The 16,425-nt window shown below is 32.9% G+C and overlaps 1 long non-coding RNA gene across 1 annotated transcript; it reads right to left on the bottom strand.

Moving 5' to 3' along the window:
* Positions 1-4,178: 4,178 nt before the first annotated feature.
* On the bottom strand, positions 4,179-9,825 carry LOC143654797 (uncharacterized). Its single transcript, XR_013161964.1, has 3 exons — positions 9,775-9,825; positions 7,293-7,371; positions 4,179-4,270 (listed from the first exon to the last, which is right to left on the bottom strand). It is a non-coding gene; the product is annotated as an uncharacterized LOC143654797 (long non-coding RNA).
* Positions 9,826-16,425: the final 6,600 nt, after the last annotated feature.

The following is a 16,425-nucleotide window of genomic DNA, read 5'->3' as shown; positions in this document are numbered from 1 at the left end:
CCTTTCCTCCTTCCTTCCTTCCTGTCTGACTGTCTTTTTCTTTCATACCTTTCATGGGTTCTGGGCCACCTCACCCAGAATTTTTAAACGGTAAAATGACGTTTCCCTTTGGATTTATTTTCGATATGAAGGAAAGAGTTCATTGAAAATAAATGGATATACTTTTCCCATCTTTAATTCTATGCACCCTCTTTCTTCTCCACAGAGGTAATGAACCATTTATTTAGTGTATGTCATTTTACTCCATGTTTTTGCATATTTTGGTGTTAGAGCTTTACTATGTAATGATATACTGCTTTGTGTGTTGTTTGAAAGTATGTGGGAAAGCTACCTTATCCTCCATATTATTTTTTACTAGAGATTTTGTTGACGATCTCTATGTATTGATTTTTATGTATAGATTGGGCAACATTCATATGTAACTACTGATAAATATTCAGCATTTTTTACATTTTTTATTATAAGCAATGAACATACAGATGCTCAAATAGTTTATAGAATGCATATATAAATGTTGAAATGATAGGTCGTAACATGAAAATTTTAACTTTTCTGAATCATTGGACAAGGTTGTGATTCCCCACTCCAATCTGGCATTATCCAATTTTTTTCTTTCATTTTGCAATCCTTGTCAAGTATAACATTTAATCACATATTTATTTTTCAATTGTATGTTTTAAATTGCTAATGGATGCATTTTATATGCTTATTAGCCATTCAAAATTTACTTATGCAAACTCCCTATTTAAATTCTTAACATTTTTCTTCTTTTTATCTTCTTTTTAATTATTTACAGAAACATTTAATATATTCTGCATATTAATTATTTTATATATTTTGCAAATATTTTCTCTGGTCTTCAAGGCTATGTGTTTTATTTCATGATGTAGAAGTGTTTAATATTTATGCACACTAAAAATTTATCAATATTTTCTGTTATTTGAGTTTCTCTGTCTCTTGAAAACAAATATTTTATACCAAATCCACAGACATATTTTCCATATCTTGTTACAATAGTTTAAAGGTATTTGTTTATTGATCTATGTTTAGTCCTTAAGCAATATGAAATTTAATTGGAATATGTTAAATAGATTCAAGTTTTTCTCATACATCAAGCCAATTTCCCCAATATTATTGTTTCTATAGGCTACAATTTTTTCACTAATATCTAGTGTAAATTTATCATATACTATGTTTGGGTTAATTCCTGAAATTATCTTCATTTTTCAACATTTCTCATCATTTTCAGATCTATGCTTTTCTAAGTGAGCCTTAGAGAAAGATTGCATAGATGTGTAAGTAGCCCTACTGAGAATTTTGTAAAGTTGAATTAAAATTATAGATGAATTTGGAGAAAATTTATATACCAACAATATTAACCAATTATGTCTCACCTTTTATTCAGTTATACAGTTGTACATTCTTTAAAAGTGTTGTTTTAATTTCAAACATCATTTTTTGTTGGTATCTTATAGTTTTGTTTATGCTGTTAATGTATCTTTTTAAATATTACTTTCTCTTAATTATTACTGGTAAATTAGACTACTACTGTTTTTTAAAGTATTCAGGCATATTATATGTTTATGTTTATATTTGTGAGCTCTGAAGTCAGACTAACTTGAGCTTAAATCTTTAATGTATTAGTGGGATGCATTATACAGATGAACTTTCTGAAGCTGATATACCCTTCTATTCTTGGTTATACAGTCCATTCTTGGTTATTGTATACATTTAGAGATTAACTATAACAAGTGATATTTCTGCTTACTCTTTCTATACTAATTTGAGATCAATAAAAAATTTCTCTCTTTACTGTCTTTTTCTAGGTTTCATTACAATGAAAATGCTATTTTATTAGATGAGTTGGATAGTCTACCTTATCAAAAGGGATGGGGAGTCTAGACTTCCACCCTCACCAGGGTGAAATAAGACATGGCTGTGTCATCCCCAGAATGATGTCAGAGAACCTTGACTGCAGAGACACCATAGGGCATCCATCCTTTTATGCTCATGGAGTGACAACCATATAGGGAGCCTCAGTGTCTGTCCCCACCGAGTAGTAATGAGGCAAACCTACCTCATCATTCTTGATGGTCTCAAAGAAAACCTAATGGGAAGTCAGGACTTTAACCAATGCACTGCAACCAAGCTCAGCCAAAGTGGTATCAGTGGAGATAAATAGAGAGCTGAAACTTCCACTCCCACCAGCAATAATGAGGGGACTCCCAGAGTGTCATCAGATGCCAAGTGAGGATCCTGGATTTTCAGTCCCTTTGGTAGTAAGGAGGTCCCTCTGACCTCCCTCCCTGGGGTGGTATAAAATGAGGCCTGCTAAGTAGATTTAAATAAAGTCCAGTCATTCATAACCTTAGTACCCAAAATGTCCAGGAGTGAGTAGAAAAATCACTTTTCATACCAAAACCCAGGAATATCCAAATTTGAATGAGAAAAGACAATCAACAGATGCTAAGTTATTAAAATTATGTGACAAGAATTTTAAAGTAGCCATGATAAACAAACTCTAACAAACAATGAAGATCACACTAGAAACAAATGTAAGAATAGAGTATCAGCAAAGAAATCTAAAGTCTCAAAAAGGAAATAGAAAATATAAGCAAGAACTAGATGGAAATTTCAGAACTGAAAAATATATAACCAAAATAAAATGTTGATGCTTTTTAATTTTCAATGTTATTTGCAAAAAAAAAAATTATGAAATGCTTTTTGGCGTTCCATAAATTTTGTTGTCTGTAGTTAAATATGTTTAGTTATTTGACCCTTCCATTATTTTCTTCTTGATCAATTTTGTGAGATTTCTTTTCTGTGTTTTAAAGTTATCAAATAACTGAATTATTTAGGACATTTTTCATGCCAAATCTACCCCCCAAAATGTTTTGCTTATTTTCTTACTTGATTGCCCTATTACAAAAATATGAATTGATTTCTAAAGAAATACAAAAATATATCAATGAACAACACCTTCTCACACACAAAAAATGAATAAATATAAAAACACTAGGTCCAGATATATCACCATGGACCAGATACTTCCAAATCAATTTAAATTGTTCCAGAAGCTAGAAGAAGAAAGAACATTGCCACATCATTTTTATGAAACAGTTTAACTTGGGTACCTACTACTGATAAACACTGCTTAAAAGAAAGAAAGAAAACTACTGGTAAATTTAAAATATGAATATCAGCACATAACTTCTAAATAAAATATTAACACAACAATCAAACAGTATATTTTAAAAATGCATCTTCTCCAAGTGGAATTTCATTCTGGGAATGCATGCATAGTTCAATTTTAGAGGATACCTATCATTCCACATAACATTAGGTTTAAAGGAATAATTTTATTTCCTGATACTATTTTAAGATCTTTAAACAATAAATTATGAATAAAGTGGGACATAGTAAAAAAAAGTCTGGGTTTTGTTGAAAAATAGGCCTAAGATTAAATCACACCACTTCTATTTGCTGTGTGGATTACCTTTGGGAGTGATTCATCCACTCTAAGTTTTGCATTAATATTTATAAAATAGAAACAGTATTAGTCATTACTTTTGGTACAAATTGGAGAATCTAAGCCTATTCAGTATAGATAATACAAACAGATTTCTTGAAAATATACAGAATCTATGATTTCTCTGTTCCCTTGCATCATACAACCAATCATTTGACATGTCCTGTTGGTTTTGCTTTCAAAATATATCTCCAATCTCTGGAACTTTTGCCATGAACTCCTATTTCCTTGCTTCCCCGTTTGCCCTCAAGGACAGCACTTCTCAAGCACTCCTGGTGAATGAACAATTTTGTTTGTTGATTTTCAATTTTTCACACGCTGACTGCTTTGTAATATATAATAAAACTGAATTACTTTAAAAATAATCACATGCTTCTATGTTGCCACTATGTCAGAATGCGATAAAGTTTCCAAATGTTTACTCTCGATTTCCATGCTTATCATGGAGCAGTAAAAGTAAAGAGTTCAGAAACTAGCTTCATTCTGAGCACCACCACTCAGTAGTCTATTTTCCCTAAGGTTGTGAAAATGTACTTCAGATTATGACCCTACCTGCCTGAACTAAAGAAGTCTTGCTGTTCCAGTGAGATTAATAGCAAAATTATTTAGCTGATTGTATCAAGCCAGGCCTAATCTGAACTCATTTTACCTTGTCTGCTTCATCGATGACAGCTCAGCCTCTGGCTCCAGTCACTTTGTACATTGGGGGTTTGGCTCTTCTCAGACACATTCAACATATACCTCACAACAAGGAGATTTTAGTGAATTTTTTCAAATGTACAAAAAATATGAGAGTAAAAATTAAAATGCACCTAAGGACCCACCATTACAAATAATATTGAAGTGTAACCACATATTTTCTAGATATAATTCCTATTTTATGCCACAGATTTAATCCAATATTCTGATTCATGTTAACCATTTCTATGCATGTCTTTATGATTTTAATGTATTGATGCATTGCATGATTATAAACTTCATTAAAATGATATCATGTTGTACTTGTCTCCAAATTACCTTTTTTTTGCTCTCTGTTCTTCTCCTCTGTATAAATATGCTGCTGTTTATAATGCATTCCCTTGTTTTCATATCACTTACTTTTTCATAATATTCAGGTTTCTGTTCAAATCGTCACTTCTTCAAAGACTACCCTAACTAAAATAATCCTTATACAATCACTGACAAACTTCTCCTACACATCTTTAGTTTTCTTCCTGTCACATCTTATCACTAAAATCTCATTATTTTGCAATTTGTGAGATTAATGTTTTTTTTTGAAGACAGAGGCTTTTTCATGTTGACTCTTTTATCAACACAGCCTTAAAAAGCATTGATAACATGGTAGATGCTTCATATATTACATGTATATTTATGTGAATTATCCAACTATGAACTTAATGATACATGTTGCAGAAAGAGACTAAAACCTGAAATTAGAAATCCATCAAACATTTAGGTAACTTCTCCCAGTGCATTGGCTTTTGGCTTTTATCTCTGCATCAACATTTTCTGCTTTTCAACACCGTGACCGGAAAATGGGATTTTGTTACATATAAGCTTACATCTTTTATTCTGGTTCACTGTACCAGAATACCATTGAAGTCAGTTCAAACTTCCCAACACTGAAAGTGTGATTAGTCTTTTTATGGCCAAATTTCCAAATGACCATGTGGCCCAGTTACTCATGGTTGAGGTAACCTATGGTATGAGTGATGAGGTGTGAAATCAAGATATGCACATTTAGGATCCAAACCTAAGAGGTGAGGGGACTGTGAAAGCATGTTTGTGAGTTCATCAGATGTTCCACAAGTGCTTATTATACAGTCAATAACACCAATGTTTAGGGTTATAATAATGATTAAATATAGCATGAGTAAAATCATCACTTCTATGCCCGGTGTGAAAACAACACTATGTATTGAGGTTTTAACTACTTGCATTTATTGTTATCACAGAGATTCTTAATCCTAATTCTGCAAAATTGATCTACGTGTAAATAATTTTGTCTGTATCATATTTCCTTATAGCTAATTTTTTTAACCTCTGATGTATAACTATATTTCCTTTGCTTTTAAAGTTGATTATTTTGAAAATAATACTTTGTAAGTGCTTTAGATATTATATTTAATTTTCTATGAAGAATATTTTAATATATAAAGATATGACAAATCATTATCATAGTAAAAATAGTATATATTTCATAAAAGATGTTACATAGCTTTATTTTCCTTCCTCATAATGGAAAATTGAAATTAAATAGTAATTCATTTCTAAAAAATTACATTATACCATGAAGAAATTGCATTAAGATATGTGTCTATATTCAAGAATTACTTATGTAAAATTCTGTTCATTTTATGGATGTAAAAGCTCAGTTTCTGCCTTTATCTATCTCTAACTTTCAAATTATTCCATTTTTATGTTTAATTACTTTCTGTTTGTCAGATATTTTCTGGCAATTTTATTTTATTTTATTTGGAAAAATATGTAGAATGATATTTTTTGTGATATTGTCTATAATATTATTTGCTTCTGCTTTTGCTTATTAATGACAGTTGGTTGGGTAAAGAGTTTATGGGTAACAATCTTATTGGAATTGTGTAAATTTTATAGAATTGTCTTCTGGCTTCTAATATTGCAAAGAAGAAGTGTGAGGTCAATCTGAACGTAGTTTTTCTTTGTGAGTTATGTTTTCTTTCTTGTTTTTTCTTTGTTTTTAACTTTTTGTTATTGATCACTATAATATTTATCAAAATATATTTAAGCTTAGATTGTTTCATTTGACTTGTAATGTGATTAGATTATTTGATGTGCAAACTGAAACTTTACTATTCATCTAAGGAAAGAATAATTTTTTCTCAAGTTTTTCAAGCAGTTGCCTTTATTTTCATCCCATTTTCTCCTACTCTATTTTGCATAACATCTATTTCATTCTTATATCGATTACACTGAAAATCTCTGCCCTTCTTATATGTCGTTGAGTTTGAAAATTTATACAATTGTTCTTTCACTCTCCACTTTGTGAGAGTTTCTTATATTTATCATTCACTTCACTGATGTGATATATTGAAATATCAAGCTGTTGCTTTATCATTTACAAAACAGATTTATATTTTACTATTGCATTTTCATTTTCTTCTGCACTCTCATTTTCCCACCTACCTCTGTGTATAATCCCAATCTGTTGTCTAATTATCTCAGCCAGTTACTTAATCATTCTAAGCTAATTTTATTTTGTTAAAATATAAAAAGTACATGCTACAAAATGTCTTCTCTTTTTTTGTGTATCTAATAATCATAATTATTATTAAGCACCTGTTCTAAGCAAATTTTCTGCCTTTATTTTTTAATGGAAAAATGATGTACCATACCCAATTTGAGGTTCTGTTTTTACAGGCTACTAACACCTGAAATAAAAAATGATATGTTATAGGCTAAGTCTTTGTTAATACTAAAGGCTCATGGTTTGCTTTTTGTCATAAAATTTACTTTCAATCCACATATCTCCATACCAGAAATAAGAGGTATTTTCAGACAAGGGAGTGCTGGTAGAATTTCTCTTTCAGAGCCAGAACTGTGGATAATGTTGTTATACACAGCTTCTACCTTAAATCTAATATTGGTTCAAACAGTTATTACCTCAGTTACCACCAAGCTTCAATATAGAGTGGATTTTCTTCTACTACATCTGATACTCTGATATGTTACCAGTTAGAATTTGGCAAAATTTTAATGTTAATAACTCATTTTTATGAAACTTTACCTTGGAAGGTAGGTCTCTCAGGACGACTTCTACTTCTTCACTGAAAGGTACAGCTCTCAATGGATACATAATCAGTATTCTAGAGAAGAGAATGCAGATGCTAGTTTTGCTTTTGACCATCTACTCTTTTCCATCACAGTGGTCTTGCTTTCTAAGTAAAACATAGTAAATTAGATGCATGCTTTTTTCTGCCAAAATCCAGTCAGGATGATACCTGTGTGTGTGTGTGTGTGTGTGTGTGTGTGTGCGCGCGCATGTGCACGCACATGTGCATGTGTGCTAATCCAGTGGCTAAAGCATTCGTAGAACAAGTATTTGGTTTCTTAGCACAGTTCTATTAATATTTTAACTGATAGAATTAATTGTATTTTAATTGGTAGAATGTATTATTCTAAAGAAAATAAGGATGCCTTTTGGTTTTGAAGTAGTTAGGTTATTTCAGTTATCTTTTATTGCCCTATAAATATATCAATGAGATGTTGTAGAAAAACATTCTCCAGACTTCCAATCTAGCAGTGTGTAATAATTCTCCACTCGTAATAAAATTTTAACTCTCATCCAATTCTTTTGTTCTGACGAGGGTATCTCTAGTGCTCTATGAATTTCCTGCATCTGGAAGATTAAGATACTAAAATGAAAAGAATTAACTGAGTGAAAGGCCCAGATACTCATCCCTTAATTCTAGCTCTTCCCATTCCTAAATGTGTGACAGAATGGCCCATGCAAGATCATTTTGTCATCCAGTCAATTTTAATTTAGCAAAGACCACTAAGTATTTACCAGGCCCTAAGTCATGGACTTCTGAAACAAATAAGCATTAAATATGTCCTTTTCTTTATCAGTACATTCAAATTTACAAAGCAGTACTCCTTTATAATATGTCAAGGAACAATTATTAGACATATATGCAAGTAAGGGAGGTAGGAATAATGTAGATGGAGGTTTCATTCGTAGAGGAGCACTTCAGCATCTCGTGAAGGAGTGGTGAAGTCAGGATAAACAGCATATGCAAAGACACTGCATGGCATATTCTGAGAATTCTAAAGAACAGTTATGAATTAAAAATAGAGATTGGTGATAAATGGGTGATAGAAACAGCAGGAAATTAGAGAAAGGCATACATAAAACTCAGAAAGTCTGTAATGAAACAGAAATGATTTCTGTGACTTTACTCTTCTTATATTTCCGTTATATGAGAACATATGCCTTTTCCATCAAAACAGCTAAATCTTTCATGGATGCTTTCAATTAAGTTATTATACTTTCCCAATATTCAAGTATTTATGGAAAGGAAAATGTTATCAGCAGATGCATGAACTATTTATTCTCAGACATGACACCCTGGGAATATATGACTTCTTTGATAAATGCTAATGAGGGATCACCTGGTAAATATAATAATAATATTGATTAGCATAAAGGTAACTAGAAATCCTTAACTATAAACTGCTTTTGAGGGATATGCTTTTGCTACCTAGCTATTTATTTTTTATATAAAATTGGAATATATGGACTTATGGGACAATGGGCAGCTAGAAAATGTCACATAAACTGTGTAATTAATGGGTTACAAATAGGGGATAATTCATAACCAAAATGGAATTTTCTGTACCCATTCCATGGATTATTAAGAACACACTTTTCATGTTAAAATTTAAACCAGAATGTGTTCTGATGTAGAAGAGAAAGAGCCTGCTTTTGAAGGGATGGGATCCGACTTCTTCATGAGAAAAAGCCTTCCCCAGTGCCTTGTGTGTAGTCATGTACTTTAAACTATCACCAAATGATTGTAATAGGTAAGATCTGTGATTTGTGTGTGTCTAATCTGACAATTCAATTTGTATATGAAGCTTCTCTTCCTTGTTTTTCATTTCTCTAATGTTTTTCATACTTCTATTGCAGAGATTTTCTCCTACTGTGAGATCACCCTTTTTTGAAGGAGCTTTGCCATATTGCCAAGCTCAATCTTTCCTTGCACTTCTTTCCCAGAGAAGGGTCACACAGAGGCATGTACATTAGTCCTGCTACTATTGAGGTAATGCTAAGTAAAAATATTAAGAAATAAGGTTGATTTCTTTGACTTCACATTAAAAATTGACAGGTAATGCTTTAAAATATTTAGGAAGAGAGCTAGAGGAAACTGTCTACAAGAAGTAGTTGCAATTATAGAAAAGAGAAACATACAAATGTCCATTCATCAACTCCCTAGGCAAGTTAAATGAGAAAAGATAAAGAGGCATATGAATATATGCTATGGGACTGAAAAGTCTTAAAGGCAGTACTGATTTGTGGTGTACCTTTGCATCCTGTATCATCTAGCTTGCTATGTACACATTGATAAATATTTATAGAATAATTTCAAAAATCTTTTCATAAGTGTGCCATTCCAAGAATATACTAAGACTTTTTATATTCTAATCCAATTTATATTAATACATCAATATTTATAAATAGACTTGCCTCTCAGAAGATTATTACTTACCTATTTTGGAGGTCACTATGGTCAGCCAAGCTCCTTCAGAAATATTCCACTTGAAAATTTCAAACAAGAGACACACGTGTGAAAGTACTGACTTTTGGCTCAAATTATATTATATACATGTATCACTGCTCAACTCTTTGAAGTTAACAAAAATCTTTAGCATATGCCATAGAATTCATGGACATTGAAAAGTATGTCATTAAAATTAATAATAAAACTCAATTCTATTTCATAATACAACCTCTAACTTGTTATCTTATTCAGCTTACTTTTTTAAAAATTTTGGTTCTCAGAAATAGTATTTATCAGTGCTTCAAAACAAAGAAATGTATAAACCAGTTAGTACATTTGAAATACCATCATCATGTAATGACATAATTTTAATCTGAATATAGATATTATTGCAGCTCTATCAAGGGAGTTAAATGTACACAGATTGCTTTATAGAAATACAGATAAAATAGATGACTCCAACTATATAACAAATATATGAATAAAATTGAAGAAATATATGACTCAATTGATATACTAACTTTAATACAAACAAGATGAAATATGATATTCATATGGGCCCTTCGAAACGAATAGGGAAATGTCAATATAGATTTGGACAAGTAGACCAACCAAGAGAACCTTGCTGTCTTTTAAATTTTCCCTTGATAAAATAAACCACATATGCAAAAAAAGAAAAAAAAAAGGCTGGATGAAGTTCAGGCATTAATAATTAAGTGGTACAAAATTGGGGATTAATTTGAACTAATTTGTCGATACCTCATTTTAAAAGTCACAAGAGCTGCTACCATATACTTGAAAGGCCTCTTGATAATTTTGTTCATCTTAAAATGAGAATAAAAATCATCATCTGCATTATTTTCTTTAGGGCAATTGCAACAGCATACTATTTCAACTACATATTATTAGAGTGTTTAAATGCATTCTGATATATGATGATCAGAGAATTTTGAGATGAAGGGGAGGCATTTCTTCCACTCTGCTGCTATTTTCTTTCATACCTAAAGAATTCTGCATGCCAAAATGGTTACAGTCTCTCCTCTGTGCCCTTACTTATAACTCTGATTGGTAAGCCTTAAAGACAAAAAGGTCACACAGATTAATCTCTCAAGTATTTCTCACCACCATATAAGTGACTCCAAAATTTAGCAGCTTTAAACTGAAAACATTTATTATAGTTTCTCAGGGTGTGGTATCCAAGACCAGCTTAGCTGAGTGTTTTGATTCGTAGTTTCTCTTGAAGTTGCAGTCAATTAGCCAGTTAAGTTTGCAGTCACCTAAAGGATTGACTGGACTGGAGAATGTACGTCCAGTTTTACTCAAATGGCTGAGGGTCACGATCTTCAGGTCTTGACTACATGGGCCTCTCCATAGGGCTGCTCACGCATAGGAATGGCTTCCTTTAATATGGCAAATGGTCTGGAGAAAGACTCTAAGATCTAAGTCATAGTGCCCTTTAAACTCTAATCTTGAGAGTGGAGATTCCATAATTTCTGCCATATTCCACTGGTCACGCAATACAAGGTGGGGAAAACCAAGTGTGAGTGCACATATCAGGTGACAGGGATCCTGTGGGACCACATGGAGGCTGACTGCTACAAACCTAACTTTATTTCCTCTTAAAGGAATTAAATTGCCTAGAGGGAGAACATATTCTCTCTCACCGTCTGTGCTCTAAACTATATAGCAGCAGGCCCTACCACTATATTTAAGGGTGTTAACGTTTGGGGTAGTAAGTCTAAAGCCCCAAATAAACATCCTTTGGCCAGGAGCCTTGAAAAAAAGGTTAAGAAAAATATTTATATAGGGGTTAACATAATGTGGGATGATTGTGGGTACTAGTGCTGTAGTGAGCTTGGCTTTGGTCTGTGGACAGGGAATTTGACCTTGGCTGTTCATAAGACTTAATTTGAACTTATTATGATTTACTTTTTAGTATAAAGGTGAGTACATGATTGTTCATTATAGTCTATATAATTATTATAAATTTGGAATATTTTGCTGTTTTATAAAAGGAAAAAACCTGTATGAGCTAAATTCTGCTGCCTTAATGCTTATGTCTTTTGCTGTATACTGGAGAGCAGTTACATATAACATCCTGGTGTAGTGTTGCGTCTCCACCTACATTATGGAATGCAGCTATAGCGGTTAGTAGACTCCTGATCTAAGGGCAGCCAGGTCAAATGCCTGACAGTAGAGCAAACAAAATAGTCTACACTTAGGGTATTACTAAATTATATTTAAGAGTGAGTGAAGACCTATAAAGCCTCACCAGCAAGAACTCTAAAACCCCCATAAATCTTGAACTACTTCAGGTTATCTCCTATCTCAGAGGTAAAGTTTTTCCAATTACATAAACCTTCTTCATTCCAGCAAGCTGGACTAAGTTTCTATTTCTTGCTACCAAAGCTAGTGTTCACTTAATTAGCTAAGTGATAGCCCAGCGTTTGCAACTTTCATGGTAGACATGGCGCTCAGAACTTGGTATCTCATCCTGTCCAATCAGTAGCCTGAAAATCTTTAGCTTTTTAGCATCTGTGTTATGTTTCCCCGGGAATAATATCATCCATTCATATGGTGCATTTAGTTGTGCAAAGTGCTACAGAGAATATTATGTGAATTACTCTGAGAAATATGAAATAAAAATGACTTTTACTTTAAAAATGTGACTTAGCAAATGAATAGTCCTTCCACAAACAAAGATAAAGTTGCTTTTGACTCATTTAGATTTTCAGTTGGAGAACTCATTTTATTGCTAGATTCCTAGTTTTTTAAATCTATAAGTAGGTCGCAGAAGCTGAGTGGAAAATAGAAAGCAGAAATTAAACAATGGAAAACAAGCACATCAGCAAAATGCTTGTGCCTAGAAAATTAGATGGGAAGGTTCCTGTCAAGACTTGATATCGAAACTTCTTTCCTATCCTCCCCTTATAAGACAGAAACTAACTCCAGAAACTATGGAAAAGACTCCATTGTGAAGAGCATACCTGACAACACAGCTACCATTTCTGTGAAGACACATTTCCCTGCATTGTTTCTTCCTTGACCTCTTCTTATATATAGGTGAAAACTTTTCCTCTTTCTTTCCCTAACTCCCCTTTCCCTCAGAACCAAAGGTACACAGACCTCACAAGACAGTCTCTTCTTTCTCTCTCTCCTTCTTTCCCTCTCTCTCTCCCCCTCTCCCTCTTGCCCAGAGGGATAACACACAGTCACTATTATCTTATTAACAAGATAATGAGTCTTTTAATAAGGGGCATTTCAGATGAAATAATCGTGAACTATGACTATAACTTACAATATTAGTTTCTAGAAATAAATAGGGATGTATAGTTTTCATACAAAAAGTATTCTCATATAATAGAATATTAAAGTGTTAATCTCACAGTTTCAAATAACCTTGTTGGGGGAATTATACAGTATTACCAGCTTTTTTCCTGACATTTGTCCTCACCTAATCTAAAGACCTGCATCTTTCCTGAGAATTAAGTCCTTCCCTGCCTCTGAAATGTCACCAGATGAAACTGCTACTTCACCATTTCAGGACCAGAAAATGAAGTGTTCTCATGTGTCGACATTTGTCCACTGATACCCACTGCTGCTCTGGGAAACCGGCCATGAACAACTAGTGCTCTGAACACTCATGCTGGAAGGGCACAGAAGTCTGTAAAAGAGAGGATTCACTTCTCTTTGCTCTTCAATCTGCAAGCATGCTTTTATTTATTTTGATTTTTAGTTTAAGGAACGGACATTTTAATATTTACTTATAACATTTTCCTCTAAAGATTTCAGACATCTACGTAGAAATTTGGACGAAATATGTACTTGATTAAAGGTCCTGATACTAGGCTCAAAATTACCTCTCCTTTATGTTGAGAGTGCTTTAGGTGGGTAACTCTATCAAGCTTGGTTCTTCCGTACTTCAGTATCGGTTCTCCCTGATAAGTTTTCAGGCAAAGATTCTTTGTTTAATACAATTAAGAATGTCAGACAAAGCAAGACAGTCCATCATCCTGTCTAACTCTCCAGTACTTTATTGTCTCACAGTTTTGGAGGCCAGAAGTTCCTCATGAAGGTTTCAGCTGACTGCATCCAAATGTCTTTTGCTTATAAGGACTCTGGCCATATAGATAAAGATCCACCCTCATTCAATTTGGCCTCATCTAAATAAGATTTTTAAAAATCCTATTTTTAAAAAAAGCCCCCACTTTAACAATAACACCTTTAAAGGTCCTATTTCCAAGAGGATTCACATCCACAGGAACATGGTTCAAGATCTGAATATGCATTTTGTGAGGGACATGATTCATCCCCAAGATCACCTCTGGAAACTTTTAGTTGTTGGTAACATTTCCTCGTCCTCAAAATTCATGGATTTTATAGGTGCACAAGAAAGCAACATACTTAAGCTGTGTCTGCATCTATTCCTCTGAATTAATGCTTTTGTAGTATACAAGGTTTAAATATTCTTATGACCATCCTAAATCATGTTTGCAATTTTTTTTCTTATTTGGCCACAAGATGAGCTGACACACTCTTAATTGTACCACACAAAGTATCTTTGCCTGAATAACTTATCAGGGAGAACCAATGCTCACAATTTAGCAATTAAAAATGCTCTTTTTAATCTGGTAAGCATTCAAAAAGTTAAATTCCATAGACTCTCTTCTCCCCTGAACTTTTTCCAATTAACTCCTTTGTTGACTAAAAGCCACCCAATCGAGTCTCCATTATTTAGCACTGATTGGTTTTCCAGGGATAAGCAAACAAACCTAAACAAACTCGTGAGAAATTGCCATGAACATTAGTGTCCTTAATATCTACTGGGTGGCTCACATGTGTGCAGACATTGGTATAAGTTTATAAGAGGAACACTGCAACGGGTATCAGCTGAAAAACAGGAACATGCTGTGGAAGGATAGGAAGAAAAAATGACTCATAACCAGGAAGACTAGGGCATCTTTCATGCAGGATGATTCATTCGAGCTGTGACTAAAATGAGGAGGCTGTTCTGAGAAGACTGAGAATGGGGAGTAAATTATTATAGGTAGAACAGGTAAGGACCGGATTAGAAAAGAAAAAATAAAACTGAAATTTATGCTACAGTTTGGATCATATTGTTCAGGTGTTTGAATTTTGAGTTTGTTTCGGAAGGAATAGAATATTTTCCCGTGTTTTAGAAAGATAACTCAAACACTATAGTGGAAAAATATATTTGACTGAGTGAAGTTAATCATATAATACATTCAGAACTGGCAAGAATATTACCTTTCTCGTTTCTTTCCTTTAAGAAAAAAATCTCTCAGTCCAAATAATAATATGGGTTGTAACAGGCAGGTGCTAAATAATTGTTTGTAGAATGTATCATGGAACAAGTCTCTCTGAGCACTTAATCCTTTCTTTTGTTCAGGTATTTTCATCTTATGCATTCTCTTGGTCATTCACCAATTTGAAAAGTCATATTTGAGGTACAATCATAACTACGCAGTTTTCACAGTTAAGAGGACACATTATTTCTCCTTAATAATAAGTATGTTGTTCACTGACAGAGAAACCTGGACAAGCTTTTTTCTTCCACTGAAAGTTGTCAGTGGTAATGAAAGCATTCATTTGGTTTAAAGAGAGCCACTTTGCATATAGTAAAATTGAGGGACTCCTTTGACTCCCCACCTCCCCCTGCCCCCAATTATGATTCAAACATAAATCATAAGATTAATAGGCAGAACGGTCCTTAGAGAAGATATGGTGGGATATCCACAAGTTATTGATGAGGAAAGTTAAAGTGCAAACATTTCTTTCAATTCTACACATTAGTTACTATTTTGCATTCCGTTTTGATTATTTTATGCATCTAATGCATTTGGAATACTAGTACATATATCCAAGATTTAGTTGGAAAAGAAGCTATGTTTATATATTTCAACATTCCTTCATATAATAATGTTATGCTCAGCATGTGAGCAGATTTATTAGTTTCGACAGTAATAAACAAGTTTATGCTCTTTATCTGAATAATTTATGTAATGGCTCTCATGGCTGAAATCTAGATTTATCTTATAATCAATGAAATGGCTTAGTAGATATTTTTAATAGAATTTTGTTGCTAATTTCAAAACGAGAAAATGAGGGGGTGCATAGCAGGTGACAGAGTTACAAACTCTGATATGGAAATTGCTATGATAATGAATCTACTTCACTTTTCATATACAGCATTTAGGGACCTTTAAAGAATTAATAGACTCAACCCAACATCTTTCAATTTTCAGAATTGAGATTTCCTGAATAAAACCCATTTTCTCAAAAACTTCATTATCCAAGGCAAATGCTACTCACTCTTAACCTTTTTTTATAGTGCTACATTTGATGAAAAGAGCTATTGCACTTCTATAATATAACTAAAGCAAGGGAGTTAAACAGATATGCCTCATAGCCCTTAGAATTGTTACATTAAATAACTTATTAATGAACACATTTCTCTCTTCTTTAAAATATATCTGAATCTTTCATTTCTATATTAATCAGTGCATTTATTAAATTATATTGTATGATCCCTCATAAGTGTTTGGATAAATAAATTTCAAATCCCAACCATTAACTTAAAATTTGCAATAGATTTAATAAAAATAAACAAATGCTTTG

The sequence above is a fragment of the Tamandua tetradactyla genome, chromosome 14 (assembly GCF_023851605.1).
Source record: "Tamandua tetradactyla isolate mTamTet1 chromosome 14, mTamTet1.pri, whole genome shotgun sequence".
Taxonomy (NCBI): domain Eukaryota; kingdom Metazoa; phylum Chordata; class Mammalia; order Pilosa; family Myrmecophagidae; genus Tamandua; species Tamandua tetradactyla.
This window is presented reverse-complemented; position numbering and strand designations above follow the sequence as displayed.